This window comes from Polypterus senegalus, chromosome 12 (genome assembly GCF_016835505.1).
Source record: "Polypterus senegalus isolate Bchr_013 chromosome 12, ASM1683550v1, whole genome shotgun sequence".
In the NCBI taxonomy this organism is placed as follows: domain Eukaryota; kingdom Metazoa; phylum Chordata; class Cladistia; order Polypteriformes; family Polypteridae; genus Polypterus; species Polypterus senegalus.
Window position 1 is genome coordinate 58,708,333 of NC_053165.1, and position 24,712 is coordinate 58,733,044.

A 24,712-nucleotide genomic window follows, 5' to 3' on the forward strand; every position below is an offset into this window, starting at 1 on the left:
TTTGTTAGAAACTAGTCCTCAAATAATAAACCAAAGAAAAAATATTTTAAAGAATAAAAATCTGGTTTGACTAAAATTTCATTTTTTTTTCTGGTTCTGTCCTAATAACATAAAGAAATATTGGTAAAAGATTTTGTGTACTGAATCAGCTAGCATTACTGACTATTTGGCTGCCTACTCTTAAACAAAAGACCTTTACAATCCCGGACGCCTCAATATACACTTGTTCTCTGGACTTGTAGCTTGTTCCATTAAAAACTTGATAAATACAATGAATGGAAGACAGTTACATTGGTCACCCCAGGTTTTGAGACTTCTCGTCCATTTACAAAAAACTTAGTGAAGTGGTTAAACATTGGCCACTGTAGTTATATTTTATTTATTAGCATGTCTTCTACAGGTATATTTTATCATTTTTTGTATTAACTAACTAAATGACTATATGTCTGATTATGATCATATATAATCAAACTTATAATTTTGCCTATGGTAAAGATACATAAATGAACATATTCTGCACGGAACGTGACTTGTTTTTTAAACTTTAACTTGACCTACCTAAAACTGTAGCATAACAGTAAAAAAATCTGCTTGCACAAACATAAAAACATGAATAAAAGCAAAGAGTCTGACTAATCACTTAAATATTTATTAAATACTGTATATTAAAAGTACGTCACTCAGAATGGGTTTTCAGCAGCACTCATCTCTGCTCCTGTGTCTGCCTAATGAATTCTCTTTTGAATTCATCAAATGAAAAACTTAGTCCAAGTAAAAATTTCATAAGCGTTTGTCTTGGCTGTTTTGCAGGTATACAGTATAAGTCGCTTGGAGTACATGAAGTGAATGACACTAGAAATCTTTTTGAAATGTTGTGGACTATATATTCTAACTCTTTTAAGGATACTATAATAAAAATGTTTAACACTATATCCTATAATTCCTGTTTTCAACAATGCCACATAAAAAATGTCAAGTGTATGCCAGAGACCATGGAATGCCCGTAGCTACAGGGGGTTTGGGGGGGCCAGGTCTGCCCAGAATAAAGTAAGCAAACGAAATAAGCAAAGTCAGAGGCCCAAGTAAATAAACAAATAAGGATTTGATATAATTTATTTTACAGGAGAAATAATTATATCACCTGCGGTGGGTTGGCACCCTGCCCAGGATTGGTTCCTGCCTTGTGCCCTGTGTTGGCTGGGATTGGCTCCAGCAGACCCCCGTGACCCTGTGTTCAGATTCAGCGGGTTGGAAAATGGATGGATGGATGGAATAATTATATTAGGCAGCAGAGCAGACCGTGTCCTGAGTTCAAATCCTACGCCAAGTCACTGCCCATGAGAAATCTGGACATTCTCAAAATGTACTGGATATTTAAACTTTACAGTATTACATGCCAATTGTGATTACGGCAGACTAATGTAACTAATTTTGGGATCACACTTAGGGTTTGCAGCAGTACACTTCATCCCAAGGCCTGAGGATCAGAGCCCAGCCTTGCTGCAGAGAAACCCATAAAGGACCTGAGTAAAAGAGAAACATACGTTGATTTCAGAAACTATTCAGACCCCTTTACTCTTTTCACATGTTGTTATGTGGCAGCCTTATGCTAAAATCATTTATTTTAGAAATTGCATATTTATTACAAATAAAAAACTGAAATATCACATTGACACAAGTACTCAGACCCATTGCCCTTTGTGGCTCATTAGAACACTCTAGACGAGAACAGGCCATTCAGCCCAACATAACTCGCCAGTCCTATCCTATCTCTGGTGCGTCCCATTTGACTGATCATCACTGAGACGTCTTTACACCTTGTTTGCAGTCCACCTCTGGTCAATGAAATTAATTGGTTCTGATTATTAAAGGCACACAGGTGTCTAATGACAGTCCCACAGCTGGAAATATGCATCACAGCAAAAGCCAACCTATGAGTCCAAAGGAATTGCCTGCAGAGCTTAAAGACAGGATTGTGTCAAGGCACAGATATGAGGAAGTCTACAAAAAATCCTGTAGCTTTCAGGGTCCCCAAGAGCACAGACATAATTCTTAAATGGAAGAAGTTTGGGACAATCTTGCATCTTCCTAGAGCTGGCCGCCCAGCCAAACTGAACAAATGTAGTAGAAGGTTAGAGAGGTGACCAAGAAGTTGATGGTCACCCTGGCTGAGCTCCAGAGAACCTGTGTGGAAATGAGACAGACTTCCATAAGGGCAACCATCATTGCAACTCTCCACCAAACTGAGTTTTATGACAGAGTGGGCAGGCAGAAGCCTCTCCTCAGTAAAAGACACATGAAACCCCACTTGGAGGCATCTAAAGGACTTTCAGACTGTGACAAAAACGATTCTCTGGTCTGATTAAACTTAGATTAGTTTCACGTCTGAAGGAAACCAGGCACCCCTCATCACCTCTGCAATACCATTCCAATGGTGAAGCTTAATGGTGCAGCATCAGGGTTGAGGGAACACTAAACGGAGTTAACTACAGAGCTAACCTTAAAGAAAACCTGCTCCTGGGCTCTCTGAACCTCTGACTGGGCCAAAGCTTTACTTTTCAACAGGATAATGACATTAGGGTCAGCTCTGTGAAAGTCCTGGAGTGGCTCAGCCAGAGCTTGGACTTGAACCCAACTGAACATCTCTGAAGTAGTCTCACTGAAGGCAGACTATATACTGTATATTATATGTCTGGACAAACATGAGTAAATTTTGGTTAAAATTAGGTGGGAGCAATTAGACTGCTCACTGAGCGTTAGCTTTCTAAATCAATCCAATGCCTCATGAAAGCAGCGCTCAAAATACAAACTGCAAAGATCAGAGGTGCTCTTGTTAACCTGGTCAATCAGAGAGCAAGTTTCTGTTCATGATGAACTGTCTACAGTCGAAAACTCTCCTAAAAAAACCCTGTTAGACATACAAATGTGTGTCACATGTGCAGAGAGCACATTGCACGTTTTATAAATAAGCATAACCTGATGCAAGTGAAAAACCTTTCCATATCATCAGTTATTCAGTACATTACCATTGGAAGGCACCACTGGACGAGTGGTAAAACATGTGCTGTGGGTGCTCTCTGCTGTTCAGTGTTACGATGACAGTGTAGGAGTCCATGTAAGCTTAAAAGAACTGGCAGCTATATTCATGAAAATATGAACTGTAAAATATGCCTTTAAAGTAAATGGTGTGTTACTCCGTTAAAAGAACTGCTGCTGCTCCAGCTACAGCTACAGGACAGCCAAATCAACACATCTGCCTCACAACACCAGTAGACGCACAGTTGAGGCTGCAAAGTATCCACCTTCTGACTGTGCGTCTAAACGAACAACTAAAGGAATTTAACTTTACTCTCTGATTGGAAATGCAAACTTGCCATGACAAAATAGCTGCAGTACTGTAACACGTTATATATTTATGAACCACAAGGCCTATCTAAACTCTGTTTGCTGTAGTTATGTCATACAGGGATGCAATGACAGAAAGATATTGTAGCAGACAGACAGACACACTTCTCAAACTGTGGTGGCTTCAGTGTTTGTGCCTGTCTATCTGTCTCCACAGTCGCAGCGCTCATTACATGTAAGTTAACTGTTAAGCTTCAGTTACCTTGTGCTACTGAGCTCCTGGATGAATAACAGCAAGTTTGGCTTCTTATTATCTTTCACCGTCAAGTCTTTTGTTCAGTATCTTTTGCTCTTTCCCTGAAACCCCAGTGGTTGTTTAAAAGGCACAGACTGGAGAAACTGGGGGAAGGAGTTTTAGGAAGAAGCCCTGTGGATACAGCCTGTCTGGGCAGGATATAATGGCTATCCACTATGCACTTGTTAACCGTTGTTCCCTGACGTGTATTCTCATTTGAGACTATCTCTGCGCACCAACAGGCATCGTCCATCTTGACAGAGCTTGAGAGAATGAATGAATGAATGAGATGAATGGCAGAATATCCCGGAATCCAGGTGTGTGAAGCTTGTCATATCACACCCAAGGAGACTCCAGGCTACAACAACAACAACATTTATTTATATAGCACATTTTCATACAAACAGTAGCTCAAAGTGCTTTACATAATAAAGAATAGAAAAATAAAAGACACAATAAGAAAATAAAATAAGTCAACATTAATTAACATAGAATAAGAGTAAGGTCCAATGGCCAGGGTGGACAGCAAAAACAAAAAAAAAACTCCAGATGGATGGAGAAAAAAATAAAAAATAATAGGCTAGAATCATTGCCAAGGGGGCTTCAATGAAGTAGTAAGTAAAGGCTCTGAATACTTGTGTCAATGTGATAGTTCAGGTTCTTTTTTTTTTATACATTTAAAACAATTTATAAATCCTGTTTCGGCTTTGACATTCTGGAGTACTGAGTTGTAGCTGGATTAGTAGGAAAAACAAAATTAAATGATTTTAGCATAAAGCTGAAACACAGAAAAATGTGTAAAAAGTGAAGCTGTCTTACAACTTCTGAATCAACTGTATGTCACTCAGACAGTTGGCATCATGGGGATCTCACTGGGGGCGTTTCAGTGCACAGTAAGTCTTGAATGCTGAACACCATTATAATATAGCAGTAATAGCGAGATAACGTGCAGTGAATACACTTGACTTGAGCATTCCTAGTTTTCATACTCTTTCTCTTTACGTTTAGCATTTGTTTGCTCAGAGGTTGATGCGCTTGCTGCTTCCTGATCAGCTCTTCTTTTCTGCACCCTCTCGGCCCGCTTCTTCTCTTCTTTCGTTGGCATCTTTTCATGTTAAAACTGATTCAGTCAGTGTTTGTGTTGCAATTACTTAGTACATTTTCTTTTATTTTTCACTTAAGCTGGCACTTAAGTCTTCAATCCACCTCAAGAATGATTTAAGATATGAAGAGGTAGGGGAAGTGATGGTGAATGTGTTAGGGATGAGAACGGCGCCTGTACGTATGCACAGCACAGCCGTCCTGTTGGCTGCTGCTGAGAGTTGATTCTACAATAAAATAAAATAAAAATAAAAAGAGAAATAACCTTGGAGGTTAATCATTATCCGGGAAGTGGATAGTAGACATCACGTGGTATATGTGTACCAAATTTCAGGTCAATAGGTCAAATGGTTTGTGAGCTACTGGTGATTTAAAATCCTGGACAGAAACAAACAGCCACAGTAGCCTGTTATATATAAAGATTTGATAACAGATTGGACAAGAGATAAGGAAAGATTCTAAAGGAGAGAGAGAGACAAATCAACATTAGCAAAGGTGCAAAACAAGAAATTACTTTCAGACTTACTTCACCCAGCACAGTAACCCACAATGGATATCTGTTCACACAAGTACACATCTTACTACCTGCTTGGATATGAAGACTGAAAAGCAAAAAATCAGGATGGACATGCAAAGTTCAATGATAAACAGATAAAACAAGATACAAAAGATAAGGTAAGCAGAAAGTCTGTGATTTTATAGATATCATACTGTAGATCTACCAAACCTTAATAATAATAACACATTTTATTTATGTAGCACCTTTCATACACTCAAGGAAACTTTACAATTCAATTAACACATTAACTTACTAACTTTTCTTACTTTTCTTATATTTGTTTTACATATTTTCCTTATTTTTTTAGTGAATTGTATCTTGAGTTTTGTGAAAAAAGGCTCACAGAGTAAAAACCTGCGCTCAATAACATCTATTTTCAAGCAGAAACAGGAAATACCGTGACAAGCAGCTTGCAGTTACTCGGTCAGAGACACTCAACAACGACAGCCTACTAAAAGTACAAAAAAAAGTTAGGTTATATTGTGAGATCGGGTTAATAGACAACAAGCTTGAGTTAGGCCCAAACTTATAAATTCACTAATATATGGCACATTGCTGTACTGTGCAGCTCTGTTTACTACAGGAACAAAAAAAGAAATAAAAAATAAAACGTCAACACTAAAGTGTTACAGAAAAGAGCCACCAAGAGAAGGCCGTCTGCCTGTCTCCACTGTCTCACGCCTCCCCTGCCAATAGTTACTATACTGAGGACAGATTGAGGTCATCGATGTTAGGGAGAATGCCTAGAGGGGGCTGGGTGGTCTCGTGGCCTTGGAACCCCTGCAGATTTTATTTCTTTTTTTCTCAAGCTGTCTGGAGTTTTTCATTTTTGTTTTTTTTTGTCCTCCCTGGCCATCGGACCTTACTTTCATTCTATGTTAATTAGTATTGCCTAATACAATTCTTATATTATGTCTTTCTTTTTCTCCATCCTGTAAAGCACTTTAAACTACATCATTTGTATGAAAATGTGCTATAGAAATAAATATTGTTGCTGTTGTTGTACTGCTGATGCCCATTTCCAGTATTCATAGGGATTACTGGCAGTGACTTGACCCACAGCTGCTAAGTCAAACTTACCCCCACATTTATTTTAAACCCACTAAATTCAATTCAAGCTTGTGTGGGGCTGGAGTCTTTACTGGCAGAATAGCATGTGAGGCAAACTGACCCCAGACAAGCTGCTCATCTGTTACATAGCCCACAAATGGATACCTCAACACAGAGCCAACTGAGAATTGGCAATTATCCTATCTTTGGGATGTGGGCAGAAACCTGCAGTGCGCACAGAAAGGCTCGCATAGACATGGGTAGACTGCACAGTCTCCTCACAGATAACAACCTGGATGGAATTTTGCAGCCAAGGTGCAGGATCTGTGAAGCAACACAGATAACTGTTAAGCAGCAGTGTTACCACCAAGTCCGACTCTTTCTCTCTGGTTTTATGAGTTTCAATTTTGCTTGAAAACTTTGACTTTCTTATTCACCACCTTGTTGTCTGCTTCATATTTTTGATGGCTCCAAATTTCTGTTTCTGCATAGCTGGCCGTGGGCAGGTTCTTCAGGGGCCTGCTTCATGAATTCAAGTCCACTTTTAAGTCATCTTCACCTTTGTCCCATTGCTGTCATCTAATTTTCTGTTTTGTTAAGTCCTTTCTGTCATGACGTGTTGTCGATTCAACAGGAAACGGCTCATGATGGGAGCTCATCTGTGGTGATAACGTGCTCTGGAGTACTTTGACAGATTAAAGGAACTGAATATCTGGGACAGAGAATGTAATCCAGGTGTCTGTATTTGATAAAACCATCAATAAAGTAAAATTGTTACAGCTAGGAAGTATTTGAGGCTACCGATACAAACGGTGGGAATGGGATTTAAAGTCTGAAAACAGGAAGCACTTCTTAACACAAAGGGCTGTTGGATTTTGGAATAAACTACCAAGCCACGTAGCTGAAGCAAAGCCCCTGACATCTTTCACATGTAATGTTTTACTGCATGAATCGGAGAATCGGACCTGCTTGTTGGACTAAATTTTGCTTATAAACTAACTTATGGTCCTATCAGATCAGTTTTATTTTAACAACCGCTACATCATTGAATGTTTTAGTAGGGTGACACCTTATGAAGTATAGATTGCCAGCTAGAGGTCCACTTTTGGAAGTTGGTGCTGAGAATGACTCTTACAGAATTGAGTTGTACCACCAAGACGTGGTTATATTTGAATTGTTGTCAAACATTTTAAAAACATAAACCTGATTATGTTTTGCCATTAAGTAATGAACCCTGCCGATTTCCACAGAAGTTTTACAGCATGCACAAAGGCTGCTGCAGTAGCCTCGGAGATGAGACACGAAGTTAAATTTAAAGCAAATAGCAATCGCCCCAATCCGACATTTGCCTGTTTAGCTTGGAATCATATTGATTTTCCTATTAACACAGACCCCCGGACCTAACTGAAAGCAAACAGACTCTTCTGCCACTAATCGTGTCTCTGCAAGCTTCTGTGCCTTCAATTAGACTTCAAAGCCTGAGCAAATAGAAAACTTTTGAAGCTATTTTTTTTTTTAATAATGCAGTTTTTTGGATAAAAAATACTTATTACATTCAGTGACTCACAGAGGCAGCAAGACCCACAAATTGGTAGCTCTTTGGTGCAAAAGGCCATTTTTAATGTTTTTTTTTGTTGTTTTTATAATAAGTGAAGCTCCCTGCCTTTATTTTTTTTAATTGCTTGCTCGTTCGCTGTAATTGCAGCTACCCATCTCCTCTGTGCCTCTGCCCCAGTTAAGTTGCAAGCCTCAAGCCATTGTTTGGTTAATGGAGAAGTTATCTTCAAAGCTCTGAGAAAATGCTGTGGGCCCTGCATCCTAGCAGCTGGATTTGTCTGGCTAATCCGTGAAATTACACCTGCCACACTAACGGCACTTCATCTCTGATACTTCTTGAGCCTTGTGAAACTATTCAAATTAACCAAACTTTTTTGATATCAAGTTAATTAACATGCTGGCCTCTGCATGAAGGCCTTTTTTAGTAAAAGGTGAATTCAAAGCTAACAATGTTATCAAGGGTAGCGCTAAACCCAGAGGGCCATCTTTGTTTCTGCTTCAGTGGACTGTCCAGACTCCAGCCTGTGCCGTTTTATTAAGTTTATTTTTCTCTCTCCCTGGAGTCATTTTGTTTTTTAGCTGTTGTTTTTTAGTAGAAGCCTGGTGTCAAATCTGGGAGAAAAGGCCTAAGATGTGAACAGCGGGTAGCTTTGACAGGTCTGGTAGGACAGCACTTGATGCCAAACTGTTTAGTGGAGCCCAAGAGCTGGTTAGTCAGATTTGTCTGCTAGCATTATGCACATGAATGGAGCAAAGGTAATTCTGCTAGCACTATCCCTGTTACATGGAGCAAAGTGCAAAAAACATGCTGGGGTCCTTGAAGCCATGTATTGTAACAGTCACACTTTCAAAGCCAACTGCTAGGGAGGAAGGAGGAGGACAAGAAGCTTCTTTGAGTGTCTCCTTCATCAGCTCAACTGAGGTGGAGACACCACATACAAAAATCCTTTAAAGATGACATTTGTACAAGGGGTTGGATGGCAGGCACAAAACCCATCTCTCCCGAGTTTCATGTCTACGTGACTCTGAAGTTGGAGAAATGGAGAATTAATCCTACAGTTGAAGTTCAGCCATTCAGGCCAACGTGGCATCAGGTGCCCAGAGCACAGAAAAAGCAGTTTATAATATTTCATAGTCTCCAAGAAATCCAAAACCTTTTTGTGATTACTGCTTGGACAGACTGGACATTCTCATCTGCTGAAGGAACAGGAAACTCGTGCCACTTATAAATCAGAAACTCATCTATAGGGTGCATTGTGATATCATATTATCAAATCAATATATATCTCAGAAGCTCCATTTTGCTTAACTATATGGAAACATGAAAATCAGTTTTGTGGAGCTCTACCCGCTCGTATAACTGATAGACACAGGCACAGGGAAAGAGGAGACTCCTGCTGAGTACTTAACTGACCAACTCATTTATCCTCCATTTGCATGACCTATGCCCTTTCCCAGAAACACTTTCGTAATATCACATTGCAATTTCTTGTTTGAGACTACAAAATGGTAATAATGCAGTCAGCAAGGGAGCACTGGATGAAGTAATGTACCCGAATCCATGCTGGTTGAAAGACTGACAGGATGACTTACACAAACACGCATAAGAACTGAAGAAATTTGACACATGAGAGTCCATCATCGCTTGTTTGTTTAGCTAATAGCTCAGCAGTGCCAATATCTTACTTATCACTTAAGTTTCTCAAGATTTCTGTTTCAGCGACATGCCTTTTTGTATTCCAGATTGCCACAACTCTTTGCATGAAGAAGTGCTTTATGATCTCGGACCTAAATGTACTTCTTCTCAAATACCTTTGGTGTGTTGTAGTGTGCGATTCAACGTTAAGCTGAAAGAATTCTGCTGGATCTATTTTATCAAGGCCTTTGAGGATTTTGAAAACATGGATTAGGTCCCCACACAGTCTCCTCTGCTCGAGACTTACACAGGTTGAAAATTCTGAATCTGTGGGAGTAGGACAGGTCCTCAAGTCCTGGGATACACTTGAGTGCTCTGCTCTGCCCAGCTTCTAATGCTGCCATGTCTTTCTTGTAGCCTGGTGACCAGAACTGCATACAATGCTCCAGATTGCCATTTCACAAATAGCTGAAAGTGGTCTGGTGATATTTTCAATCATTTTGTTCTCTTCTTTTTTGTGAACACAGGAACAATTTGAAACTACAGTTGCAACAAACCACACCAAGACGTAGATGGCGGAAAAGTGGCTGTCCTCCACCAAGTTAGCAGCATGGATTTTTTATTTTGCATGGAAAGACACAGCTACAGCTCGACCAGACAAATAATAGTCCAAATGCGTGCTTAGCCCTTTGTGAGAATGTTGTGGAATTGGCAGGAAGCTCCCACATTGCTAGCAAAGGAAAAGCAGGCAGAAATTGCATTGCAGTTCTGTGGAAGGTAAAGCCATTTTTTGTAACAGTGATTTTCATAACAAATTTCTGCATAATGTGCATGAGAGTGTGGGCTGTTATCAGTACATTGAGGAAAACTTCACAGCTGTAATGTTAGCTTCAAAAAACAAAACTGATCAGCCCAGCAAAACAGATAGAGCTTGTAATCACATCAGGATGTTCTCTTTGCTAGTCATTTAATCGGCTTTGGCTGTGTCTTTGAAATTAACAGAAGGAAAGTAAAACTGGCCAAAACCGCTAGGCTGTTATGATCACCACGCTCTGGAGATTTGTAGAAGCAGTGCTAAGCATGATGGCCTCCCAGAACACCATAGGAAGGATAGGTTCTCTACACCTTTTTTAAGCTGTGGCATCAGAGCCAATCCTTTTTGTTAGTCACAGGTGATGACCTCCTAGCTTCTTTTGAAGAAAGTGAACACCTTGGTGACTCCTTCAAATTTAGAGCCTTCAGCCTCAAATGGTGACTACTCTTGTAGTGTGCCAGTGACCAACTCTTTGATCACCATAAAGTCTTGTACTTCAAGTACACCTTCTATTAGATCTGTTTTCTTTAATTCTAGTAATTGTGCTGGGCCTTTCATGGCTCATTGCTGGCTTACAATGTCTAACCTAAATGGGTAAAAATACTGTACTTCAAAATGAAGTGTGAACATGACGTTCAAACAAATGGCGCTAACCTTTATCCTGCTGAGCTCGGAGGAAACAGCAGGGACTTCTGTCACTTACTCTTTATCTCAATTATCAAAAGGCACTTCATAGCCACAATGTATTATTGGCTGTGGGGAAACAGGAAGTCCATCCCAGCTATCTGACTGTCAGGCTCAACCACTGAGAACAAACCTCCTCCCAGTTGAACCCTGGCCAGACTCTCCAGCCCAGGACCAGGAAACTCTTACAATTTATATCTTGGCAAGAAGGCTCTCTGGATGCATTTCAGCCATCTTAGCTGAACCGAGTTTTCCTTAGAGGCAATCCGTGTTTTTTGCTGAGCACTGAGAGAGGTCAGTTTAACATCGGTGTATCTAGAGCATTAATGAACAAAGATCTTAACTAAGTCAATGTGCCTGTTAAACTACAAAACATATCAGGACATGACACATTTTAATGCACTTTTACTTATTCAAAGGCTTCTATTTGAAGGCAACAGCATAAATTATATGACACAGTTTATTAAAAGGGGCAAAAACAATAATTACTTGCAATGTGAAATATAAAGCTCTGTCAGGATGAATCAGATGATTCACCGGACTAAATTTAGATAACGTTTGATAGACGTTGTCAGTTCTTGGTGGATCACGATCAAACTGGCCGTCTTTAAGAGCGTCTGCATAATCAGGTTCTGATTGCTGCAGTCTGTTATGAGATAAAGTAAAGGCTATTAAAGTATTCATCTGCTTCTGATTTGGCTGCAGACATCATGGGAAATGATCAGAGATTATCTGTCATCAGCGGAATGAGATCTTTATTTAATTGACAACGCCAAAGCATAAGAGAGACAGTCAGCCAATCAATCTTCATTTTATATAGCATCTTTCAAGAGAAACATTAAAACACAATGATTGTCTTTCTTAATTGGCTACTGACTGAATGAGGGAAACATTGTCCCAAAAGTGACATTTGAACCTATAACCATGGGAACTGAACTCCAACTAATTACTCAACTGCTTCTCAGACTGTGAATGAATACCACTGGAGTGTTTCTGACATTCACGTCTGCTCCCAAAGCTGTACATTATCTGCATTTCTCTTACAGCTGTCACAAACCTTTCTTGTCCTTAGATGATATAAAGCTGACCTCCATTATATAACCCAGCATAGAATTATAGCAAAAACTGAACACTTCTTTGGGAATTGTACAGCTGCCCGGTGGCCATTTGTTTGTAGAACTGATACTCACGCCATGTTCTCTGATGCCACTGGTAGAAGTGGCTCATGCTTTCTGTGACCCAGTAATAGAAAATGAAATGGATAAATACTACTTGATCTATTTTCATGCAAACTGAAATTAGGACAGAATCAACATTTCTGTTTGCTGTAAAGGTCCAGAAGAAGACAGACTGTCCAGAGGGCAAGTGATGTGTTGTGCTGCTTCTTCTTCAGTGTCATACTCCTCCCTTTTGCAGCTGGGATTCATCTTGCCACTTGCCAGTGATTCTTTGTTTAAAGCATGCCTAGTAGCTTATCTACTGCCCAGTCTTAAAGCTTCCTTTAAGATTGAAGTACTCGGCAATCTTGACTTTCCAAGTCGTGTTCTACAGCCCTAACGTTTCCACCGATGGTGACTTGCATTTACAGTACAAACAATTAAATGGCCTTTCTTTAACAATCACCTTCCCCATATTCTCCATCCATTGATGAAGTCCGACCACAGATGATTCTCTTTGCTGACCACTACCAGTTAAAGTTCAAAGCTTGAGTGAGTATTTTGCAGGTGTTGGAGGCAGAAGAAAACATCTAAAAATATGGATAGGATCTCACTGTGGCCACCATGGAGCATCTAAGAATACCCCCAAACTGAAGAAATGAAGAAAGTACTATCAGTACAAAATGAAGAAAGAGAACTGGCAGACATGGGTAAGAACACTTAATAACAGTTGAGTCTCATTTGTTACTTGGAACAAAGGGGAATAAACAATTTCCTGTTTCCATCATTATAATCCAAGTGAAGCTTCCTATTCCTTTGAGAATTCATCTTTAGTTTGGCACACACGAATCTGAAAAGGGAAAATTTAGTGACACCATGGTTAGCACTATTGCCTCAAACCCCAACCATTCCAGGTTTGAATTCAGCGTATGTGAAGTTCTCTTTGGATACTCTAGTATTCCTGTCAAAACCAAAAATGTTGCTTTAAGAGTGGTTTCTGATGTGTCCCACAATGATCCTGGGATAGACAGAGGCTGCTTTCCTGGGAACTGGAATAACTCAGTTTAGGAGAACAAATGAATGTAATTCTGCGTATTGTGCGCCTGCGGTGGGTTAGCACTCTGCCCGGGGTTTGTTTCCTGCCTTGTGCCCTGTGTTGGCTGGGATTGGCTCCAGCAGACCCCCGTGACCCTGTGTTCGGATTCAGCGGGTTGGAAAATGGATGGATGGATGTATTGTGTGCTGCAACTTGTTTCATTTTGTACTTTGGCAGGGCAGAACTAGGGGACTAAACAGGCTACAGTTAGTGAACAGGACAATGTTTTACTTTTAGCTACATATGTGGGATTTCTACTGATCTATTCACTGCAGGATCTCATACAAAGGTCCCGTCTCCAGGATTTTGTGTGATGTATTGCAGGATGCAGGCATACTGAGAAAAGGCTGTAAGAAAGCTAATATAACTTTAAATGGTTCTGTCTATCCATACCACCCTAATTCTTTTAACAGGATGAGCTAGTCGTTGCCAGCACACAACTCACAAAACACACCAGCAAAACCTGTCAACGAGGGTTTTGTTAGTCAGAGGCTGATATGCCGCTATGTTTCGTAAGAAATAAACAGAAATACTAAGTTATGGTGAAACTTAAAAGGTCATGGACACAAAATTATATAATAATATAATATAATGGAGAGATATACACATAGATAATAAAGACAATGCAAGAATGGTCTTGCTTTTATGTCAGCTTGTCTAGAATTAAACACAAATAATGCTTGGCCTGCAACTTTTAACATACCCCTTTGTATGGCGGTAATATGAATTGCCTCATTAACTAGGGAGCCATACTTGTTTAACACCCAATTAGTGTGGCAATGACCATATTTTAAATAACTGAGCCCATCGTTTATCTGAGCATTCCCATCTTTTCATTGATTAACTGCACTTAGCTTTCAAAACATTTTCAGACTGTTTAATTGTATCAGAGGAGGCTGAAAAATGAAATGTATTTTCACAAATGTGCAGAATAACTCGTGGTAATCGGGAGTTCCTGTTAGTGCTCATGTGTTGTCCTCTTGTACAGTGAAATATAAAATTAGTTATGTATAATACCTTTGCTTCAAATGTATGCCTTTCTTAAGCAGATGAATCACATCATGCATGGATATGCAACACCACCTTGTACGTCTGACTAGCATCACGCAGCCACTTTTCTGAGACACAAATGCACTCCTGTGAAGGACAGCAGACGCCACTGACTCCAAGTAGCCACGATGATGCTCACTTCAACAGCAGAGAACCTTCAGGTTCACATTTCTTCCTTTGAACCATTTTCATTTTCCTTTATTTTTTTTTTAATCCAAAATTTACACGCAGAGCCCTTGATCTTTTTCTCCTGTTTAATGTGGATTTCAGCTAAGTGAAATATTCCTAGCTAAAATGGCACAAGCAGGCTTAAATGAAAGGAAACACCATAACAAGGACTCTCTCCTCACTAAAACTTGGTTTTACATTTTTTTCATAGGCATCCCCTCAAATTTGATTCAATCTAATTTTATATAACAAATGTACATGTTGAGGAGGACGAATTTTTGAGGGCATGACAAAAAACCGAAATGTGCTGCTTGCATGAGTTAACATTGGCACTAACATTTTGTTTCGGTCACTTTCTACCTCAGTGTCAACTTGAAGTCTTTTGAGGTAAGTGTTATCTGGCATTTCACACTAGTTAGAGTGGTCTTCAACCATTTCGCTTGACTTTGACCTTTATACTCTTGAACCAGTTTACTGCTGTTTTGTGTACTACCATCGAAGATGGATAGAAACTAAAAAGAAGGACCAGGAAGAAAGGGTGCAGAGGAATAAGCAAGGGCCAAAAACTGGGAGGTCAAAAGAACTAAGAGAATAAACCAGGGATTAGGCAACAATCATAATTTAAAGAAAAACAAGGTCAAAGTCAAGATCAGAAAGGTTTTGCTATGGTACTCAAAAATCTGGAATGACATACCTAGAAGCTTTTTATAACCTCGTGGAATGTCGTGATGAGTGCATGTTTTTTGGATGGGGTACAGTATAGTGCAGGCGTGTGCCTAGTAATTGCGCAGCAACTTTTGTGACATCCTCAATGGTGATGTCAATAGAAATACAACATGGGGTCAAGGGATATTCATAACGCAACCACAATAATTTTACGTTTTTTCAAAACAATTTTCAATGGATTAACTCATCCCTGAGATTCCTGATATTCAAAAACATATGTGAAGAGCCTTAAATTCAACAGGAAAAATGTATTCTTTTCAGAATAAATTCAAAATAACAGCGATACAAGACACTTGGCCCTGTGTAGCTCTGGTGACAGGTGAATTTCTCCTAAGCTAAGTTTTTTAGCTGACTGAAATGCACATGCTGGCAACGATTTCCCTCCATCTCTTACAAGCTGTCCAGTCCCTGGTAATGAGACACATCCCTGTAGCAGGCTATCGTCACCATACGTTCCTACAGGTGTAGTGTTTTTGGGTCCTGTGAATTTTAAACCAAAATCTGATCACAAGAACTTTTCCTAAACATTACCTGGTTTAATCCCTGGTTTAATTCTGGGCCTTAAGATGGTTCCTTCTGCATGATGGCTTCTCCCAATAAGGCCTCTTAGGCCATCTTAATTCCACTCTCAGGCTCTGAACTCAGTCAGTCTTTAAGGGTGATTGCTGGCCTCTCACATGTTACTCCTCACAAGTGTCATATTGTATACTCATGGATGTTTTTTTATGCAGTAACTGGGTGTTGTGATACAGCTTCCATTTCTTGAACATTGAATCAGCAGTACTGAGAGCAGCGTACAAAAATCCAATCTCATTTTTTCCTTTCCTAAATTTTATTATCATTTTATCTTCAGTTTCCTTAGTATCTATATATATAATTCACTAAGGCAAGACACCCATGGAAAGCATGCCGGAAGGGGCATGGATTCACTAAGCCGCCGACAAGTAAGACGCCCATGGCGCATGCAGGAAGGAACCGCGCCCACCAACTCTAAGGCCATTGGATACGACGACAACTCGCAGAACCACGCCCACCAACTCAGACGCGACGACACAGGAAAAATGGCGTCATTTGTGTTCGTCTGTCATAGAGTCCACATGCAGCTCTGAGCCACGTTGACTGTTCATAGAGGCATGTTTCTCGTGGAAGTGAATCGCTATATGCAGCGTGTAAAACGTTTTGTGAGGGGTATCCCATGGGATCCTTAAAACAATCCTTTAAAACTGAGGTTAAAATACAATGAAGGAAGCAGTCTTTAAAAACCAATAAGCCCTGTGCCTCTGTTTCATTACCGTCTCACCTGCTTCACCAATGCAGGCCCTGCAACAGTCGAGACGCTCTCTCAGCAGCTGACCTTCTCTGTGCCTGACCGGTTCACACAGAGGCACCACATGACGCAGCAGGACTATCTAAGAAGAGGCATGTTTGTCACGGATGTAAATCGCTGTATGCGGCGTGTAAAACAGTTTCCGAGGGGTTTCCCATGGTCTTAGACTCGGTGGCCGAGCACATGACCAGGCAGTGTGTATGCTTTGAGTGCGAGGGTGGATGCAACAGGACCATCTAAGAAAAATCATGTCGTGGCTGTGAATCGCTGTATGCAGTGTGTAAAACAGTTTGTTTGTCGCAGATGTGAATGGCTGGATGCAGCGTGTAGAGCAGTTTGTGAGGTTTATCCCATAGTCTTATAGTTGGTGGACAGGTCTCTGTTAGTTGCTCTTGCGACCAGGCACATGACCAGGCAGTGTGTGTGCTTTGAGAACGTGGGTGGTCGCAACAGCACCATCTAAGAAGATTCATATTTGTTGTGGATGTGAATCGCTGTATGCAGCATGTAAAACAATTTGTCGCGAATGTGAATCGCTGTATGCAGCGTGTAAAACGCTGTATTGTATGTTGCCCTCTCCAGAATTGCATCTTTTCATTCACCTAAAGTCGTATACACAATGACGTAAGCAGTCTTTAAAAACCGAGTTTTCGGTTACGACGCACGACCGCATGCACCATAGCAAACTGTTTTACACGCTACATACAGCAATTTGCATCCGCGACAAACATGCGTCTTCTTAGATGCTCCTGCACTTTGTACACACCCCCCTCCCACCTCCTTACCACCGTGGTCGGGTGTCTTGGTTGATTATATATAGAAAGGCAGCGAAAAGTCTACGTGAGTCACAGGTGCATCTGCACTGTGCAAAGACGACAACGACTCGAGTGACGAGTTGGAGGTGGGCACATGAGTGGGCAGTGCATACTGGACGAGAAATCAGCAGACTAGCATGACGGAGGGAGCGGAGTGGACGTCCTTCTCCTCTCCCCCCGTTCCACCCTCCACGCCTGAGCGCTGAACGGACGATTGTGTGTTGGTACGTTCTGTGCATTGTCACAATGTTGCTTTTCTTGCTGATTTATTACATTACCGATTTTTCAAATGTTAATTTTCTCCCTGTGCTTAAAAATCATTAAAAAACCAATCTGATTATGTGGCGCATGGTACGCCGCGGATTGGCTAGTATTCATTATCACCTTAAACTTTAATGTCTTTGTTTCATTTTTGCTTTGTGACCAGTCATTTATTAGCAGACTGAAGTTTTATCTTGAGTATCGTATGTATCAAATCCCTCACATACAGGCAGATGCCACAGGGAAGACAAAAATGATGCCATTGGGCCAATGTACGAAAAGCTGAGCGACCAGAGCGTAGGGGTCTAAATACTAATGGGAGCAGAATATTTGACTGATAGTTTTAAGGCCCCTTAAGAAAAATGTCTATTTTTATTTATATTTTTGTTTGCTTCAAGTATGGGAGCTTCAAATAAAAACACAAGTGAAATATGACATTACATAGGATTCTAAAACCTGTTTAATCCAATTCAGAGTCAGGTCAGGATGGAACCCAACCCACTGAAATTCCGCACATAATCAGACTACAGAAATCACTAGTTAATTTAACATTCACATCTTTGAGGAGGCTGGAGGAAAACAAGGGTAGCCAGAAGAAAAACTTTGTCAATACACAAAGAAGATGCAAAGTCCACCTAGACAATGATGTATGTGCACAAAGGCCACTTGTGGGCAGCAAATCTGATTAAGTTCAGGCATCTGTTGTAGCTGAAGACATGTGTGCTAACATCACTTCTTAAAATGAATTGAGTAAATGAATTCCTAATTGTAAGGAGCTGAAACTTTGATTCATTCTTATGCATCTTTACTAATATTTCAATTGTTTGACACTACACATCCATTAAGATGGAGGCTACCTTAACAGCACAGTATCAATGATGGAGCCAATCATAGGTGGGACATCAGTTCTTCATAGGCCATGTTTGATTCTCTAAACTACTGTATATATGTTACTCAAGTGCAAATCAAGGGAACTTATGTCTGCTGGGACACTTTGACTGATCACTATCACTGATCCCTCTGCTCAGCCACGTCTGGGGTGTGTAGCTCATAGTGTCTTTGACACCCCAGTAATAAACAGACACTCCTCAGTGACTCCTCTGCAGCATGTCTGCTCCCTTAGCTATGTGCCAGTTTTACGATTGCGCCCGACTTCTATTATTATAAATCTCTTGCTACTGTTGCACACTGTCACGAGTTTACATTTCAAGGTTCAATGCATATTAAGAACAACGGCTATCAAAGAGGAGCTGGGTTACAATATTATTTATGATTTCAAGGCTGTTGCAAACTATTGAAACACCAAATAACAAAACTGCTGAGTGCTGATTTACTGTTAGTCACTAAATATTGGAAAGAGAGAAGGCTGACCTTGCTCTCTTATTTCTGCCAGAGTCCCCCTCCCACTTGTAATATTTCTGAGTTTCTATCAATTCTTTTTTATTTTATTAAGCGACCCTGGATAAGGATGCTTCTTTACAAAAGAACAGAACTGCAGCATTACACTGCAGATCAAGGGAACTTTCAAGATGTAGGGAATGGGGTACAACCTGAACCAAGGTAGACTCTACTGACAGAATGCAAAGATACCCACATCTGCATCCTCTAACTTACTAACTGATCACTTTTGAGCATTTCCAAATTTCTAATTCATATACCACTGGCACCCATTAAAATAAAAAAAATGTTTTTGCTACATTTAATGGAGAAAGTCCTTGAAATTGAGTGAAGAGGCAACAAAGAGAAACATGGCTTACATTTAAGCACTTATGGCCTTGGGCTGGGCAATTCAGTGCAATGGTACTATATGTGTTTATTCTGTAATTCACAGAAGAGATCATGGATTGGTGATCATCAAGTTTCATTTGTTGAAGAAAGAATGCTGTGTGACCACCACATGTTATTCGTCATGTGTTAGCATGCCAACAGTTACATGAACTACTCAAATCTCAACAAAACAGCTATCAGGATGGCTCACTTCAAACCGAAGTCACCTGTTGCTAAAAGCAGCCTTTCATGCTCAGGTTGGAAGTCCTAAAAGTAAGACGAGTTTATTGTGATTTTGCCAGGTTGGCAACACTTTTGAGAAACTGGATCACTGTCACAAGACAAGTTAGTGTAACTCAATACAACCAAGATCCAGAATGCATCAGCATCAGCATGGTCTAAATAATCAAAGAAGATCAAGTAGACTTTATTATCCCAGAGAGAAATTTGTTTGCAGCAGGAAACGTACAAGACATAAGGCATTGTTACACAGATACAGGAAAATAAACCAAAGCACGACAACTGAAAATAAGTGTTACCATAAGTACACACAGGCCTACTAAAGCAATGAAGTTGAGAAGGTTTAGTTAGGGAATTGGACAGGTCTTGGAGGTTAAGGGTCACCTGTCATATGTCAAAGATTTACTTCCATGTGATCCAGACAGCCAGAGGACTGTCGTGAAGAGCAAATGCATATGTTTCAAAAGATATTGAGAAGTTTGCCAGTCTTTTTTCAAAAGGTTAGAAAGACAAAAAAAGAATTTAATCCTCCCAAAATTCTATTGTCTTTACATCCATCCTAAATCCAACCCGCTATATCCTAACTACAGGGTCACGGGGGTCTGCTGGAGCCAATCTCAGCCAACACAAGGCAGGAAACAAACCCCGAGCAGGGCGCCAGCCCAACGCAGTATTACAACAGACAACTCCTAGCTAATCCTATGTATGTTCAACCTGGCAACTGCCACCCCCAATATATGAGATGTGTGAGGAGGGCTTTGAAATATTTATGGAGAGGCTTTAGCAACCAACTCATCATTTCACTTTTAAAAGTTCTGCAGGAGTGTTACGAAAGTCATCATGTTCTCAGGATATATTTAAATCCATCTCAGAAAGCATGCGAGTATATACTGTATGTACCTGACCTAGAATTAACCAATAAAAAGTCACTTAATTGGAAATGTTCTTTAACATTGTTCATGTGTACAAGTGGAGTAGCAAGGCTGCGGAAAAGTGCAATGCAATATATTTGTTCAACAAGTGTACCCAGAGTCTCAGTTGCTATCTTTACTCACATATCTGTGTATTGACACTTTATGTGCAACTTCTAATATCCCATCTCATACAAGAATTTACATTGATCATTTCTCAAAGTAAAAAAAAAAACTTTATGCAATAAAAAAATGGATGCGTTATTGTAAATATCAGGTAAACGTTTTGCTTCCTCTTTTGAGCATAAGAAATGAGGGTGCCTAAGAACCTCTTTTGTATTTCTTTTCAGTTATGAACAATTAGTGGGTCACTCCAAATCCACACCAAAAGGATAACCAGGAGCGGCAGGGAGCTTGCCCAAACCAAGACGTTTCCTGATGAGGCAATGGGACTACTCCACCTAAGAGGAGTCTAACAGGGTAGGGCAGTTCCACTCCGCTTTAATTAGGAGAACAAACCTCTGCCTTAGAGTCTGTGCCAGGCATCTCTACCAGGAAGTTCATGGCGTGATAGCCTTCCATCACATACACATTAGCCTTATTCTGTTAACAAGGGTTGGAAAACAAACATTTGAACAGGTCTGGACGTCAAAATCTATTGAGGACTCACTAGTGACCACAAAATAGACACACACACACAAAGAGGAAAATCATTTTGACATCATGTTCATCTGACCTGTACAAAAATCAACTTACACGGGGTTTCCAAGTAACTCCAACAAATTATGACATCACAATATTTCTTCCAACATTTTTTTTCATAAATAATTGATAGACATTTTGTGGTATTTAAGAATAGATTATTGAGCCTGACAGGTTGCCTTGATTCCATCATGCATCACCCCTCTCTGCCAAACTTAAGTACTCCAGAATAACAGACAGCCTAACCAAAATGACATGTATGTCACCCAGTGGTTTGATAAGCATGATCTCAAATTTATTCACATGATACAGTCTTCTCAGTCACCATATCTGAACCCAAATTACATTTTAGGGAGTTTCTGAAACTTTATCTAAGCCCCATTAAGAATTTCTAGTTCAAGTACAAGAATTGTGCTGCATCCTACTTATAGAATTCCCGACATTGATAGATTATTTATTAAAGCACATACTAGATGTTCTGATGGCACAAGGTGGATCGACATCCTATTAGAACATTTTCTTGATTGTCTACATCCTTGGAATAAAAATGCAACGGATCGACTGGTACAGAAAAAAGATGCTAGAGACTTAACAGTTATAAATGACAAGGACTGATGAGGAAAGCATTGAGAGAGACAGAAAACGTGAAGCACATATTTGTACTATGTGTCTTTGTATTGGTAATGGGTAGGGATACCAGTACAGAACAAACCAGTACCGGACAGAGAAATAGAGAGAGCCGTGACCTTGGATTAAACAATTTACCTTTAGATTGCTGCACAGCAAGACACCCAATAGATGCTTGGGATGCCTGAGATAACAGATTGAGGGAAGCCATGTACTGTATGTTGAAAGGTTGACATCAAGCAGTATGTGGTCCTACATCAAAAACTGCCCTTTAAAAGGTGAGGCTGGAAAAACTGGATGGCTTGTTATTACCATTTAGATTTGCCCAGTTCTAAAATATTCCACAAAATAGCAGTACATGGTTCCAGAATGGTGTCGCCTTTTCAAAGGGGCAATTCAACAGCTGCCTGAGATGCCTGCCTGGCTCTTTAAAGGCTATGGTGGACTCAAGTGGTGCCTGAGGGTATCTCTTATGGTAGCATCTCCCTTTTCCTTTCAGAAATGCCTGGCAAGACCCCAGCCTCAGCATGCTCTTATGCTGCCCAGAGGCTATACAAACTACCTGAAGTCTACTGCTTTGTAAATGACCGTTAGCTGACCTGCTTTTTCGCATGGCTCACGCCTGAATGCTGCCGCTGTCCCTGCTATGGAGTGTTTCAGATTTATTGTGAGTCATGATGGAGTATGTTGCACTCCCTTGGGCAAAGATTTGTAACACATGCTGTGATGTAAAGCAAGCCGAGCCTGAGAGTGGAATGGTCCCTGATGTACTTTGAAACTCTCCTGGGATGGGAAAAAAGCTAATAAATAAAAAAAAATGGAGAGACAACTTATGCACTACTGTGGCTAGAAGGCAGAAAATTAACTACTCAGAGCTGCTGGAGAACCCCTGTGTTCAGATGTGACCCAGTGTGGTGCACCAAATGCTAATTTTTATAAATAAACTCACTTCAGTTAAGAAAAGGAAAATAAATCCATCTGACATACTTGCTGAACAGCTTCCAGAGTTTATTGCATTAAAATCCATTGGTGTCTGGGAGTGGAAATGGAGAATATATGGGGTGGCGGGAGGGGGGTTGTCTAATAACAAAGCAATGTACAGTTTGCACAGTTCAAAAAATAAGGACATCACTGGGCAGGACAGAACATCGGGATGTGCCATCTTGGGTTAGTCATCCACCTCATTTACAGAACCGGATTAATCCAACTGAGGGGTCGGGAGGTGGCCATCCCATGCAGATGCAGTCCACTTTTGGAGAGTGCAAGACCAAGGTCAAGTAAAGACCAAGTCCAAATGATAGTGAGACTCAGTCAGAAAAGTCACACTGAACATGAAGTTACAATCCCAAGCAAGACTCTGATCACACTCTGAACTGTAGCAGCTTATAATACTGTTTTTCTTAAGAGTTAACGATTTCTGAATATTTCTATAGATTGATGTGTGCCACATTATTTATATAAAGAAAGGTTTTTGACCTGGTATTACACTCCATGTAAGGCATGCTGTTGATGACCGGTTTTCTGCAGCATTAAAGTCACATTAAGATGAACTGGACTGCACAACATCAGATTTAATCCTAACATATCACACAGAGCCACATCGGTCTTCTAGTATGTTGTACCAGTGTCATTATCTGTGTGTAAAACAGGAACAAACAGGGTTAGGGTCACAGAGAAAAAAGCTGTGCAAAACACCTCTTGTTAGCATATTGAACAATACAAATTGTAGAAGCGTACTTTATCAAACATTTATAAACTTGATATTTCCCTTACTGCTGTCAAATATGTTTTAGGAACTGTAGGCTTGTAGGTAAAGTAAATGTGCACATCTCTATCCTAACACACCAATGCTCCTCAAATGTGAGTGGCTGCATTAGAGAAAAAGAAGGACACTCATTTTTCACAAATTTAACATTAATTTTCTAACTTAACACTGAAAAACATAAAAACAGGTAAACTATACGTATATGTGTGTTTTTAACTTGGTTTGGAAAACCGATTCTTAACAAACAGCATGATCTTGTTATTTTCAGTTTTGCAGAATAAACCACATTTTGTTAGCTGTTCTTTTGTAACAAGCAGACGTCTAACTTTAGTGGATTGCTGCATTTAATCTGAGACCAAAGACCATATGTGGTGAGACCAATGGCTGAGAGATTGAGACAAATACAAGTTTAACACAGTCTTGCTTCTTTCACCTCAGAACACTGCCAAACTCAAACAAATGGTTTCCCAAACAGAGTTGGAGGTGATAGCACATGAACTTGTGCCATTTCGTCTTGATTAGTTTAACTCTTTGTTCAAAGTCATCCTCCTTGGATCGCCTACAGCTGGTCCAGAATGCTGCTGCAAGGCTCTTCACCAGATCATCTACAAGATCTCCTCTATCACACCTATTCTAATTTTTTTGCACTGGTTTCCCATGAGATTCAGGGCTCCTTCTGAAATACTCGTTCTCACGTTTAGAGCCCTGCATGGTCATACTCCTACCTCTATTATTGAGCTTCTGCAGCCATATATCACGTCAGTCTCTGAGGTCTGATCAAGATTTGTTAGCTGTACCGCGTACCAGACTGAAAACTAAAGGGGATATGGCCCCTAAACTGTGGAACTCTCTTCCTGTAGGTGTGAGATCAGTGGACATTTTTAAAAAGAAGATTAAGACTCCTTAATTCAAGCTTGTCTTTGGGAAACCTTACTGAGTTCTACTGTGTTTGTCTAGGCATTTTATCCTGGCTTCAATTTGTTTAATCTCGCATTTTATCCCTGGTCTTGCTCAAGTTTGCTCTTGTGTGTTATTAAGTTTTATTGTGTATGTCTTTAT

General features: G+C 40.2%; 1 long non-coding RNA gene across 1 annotated transcript; it reads left to right on the top strand.

The window, feature by feature from the left end:
- Positions 1–5,133: 5,133 nt before the first annotated feature.
- Positions 5,134–24,712, top strand: LOC120541139. Its single transcript, XR_005635950.1, has 3 exons — positions 5,134–5,416; positions 10,071–10,320; positions 20,910–24,712. It is a non-coding gene; the product is annotated as an uncharacterized LOC120541139 (long non-coding RNA).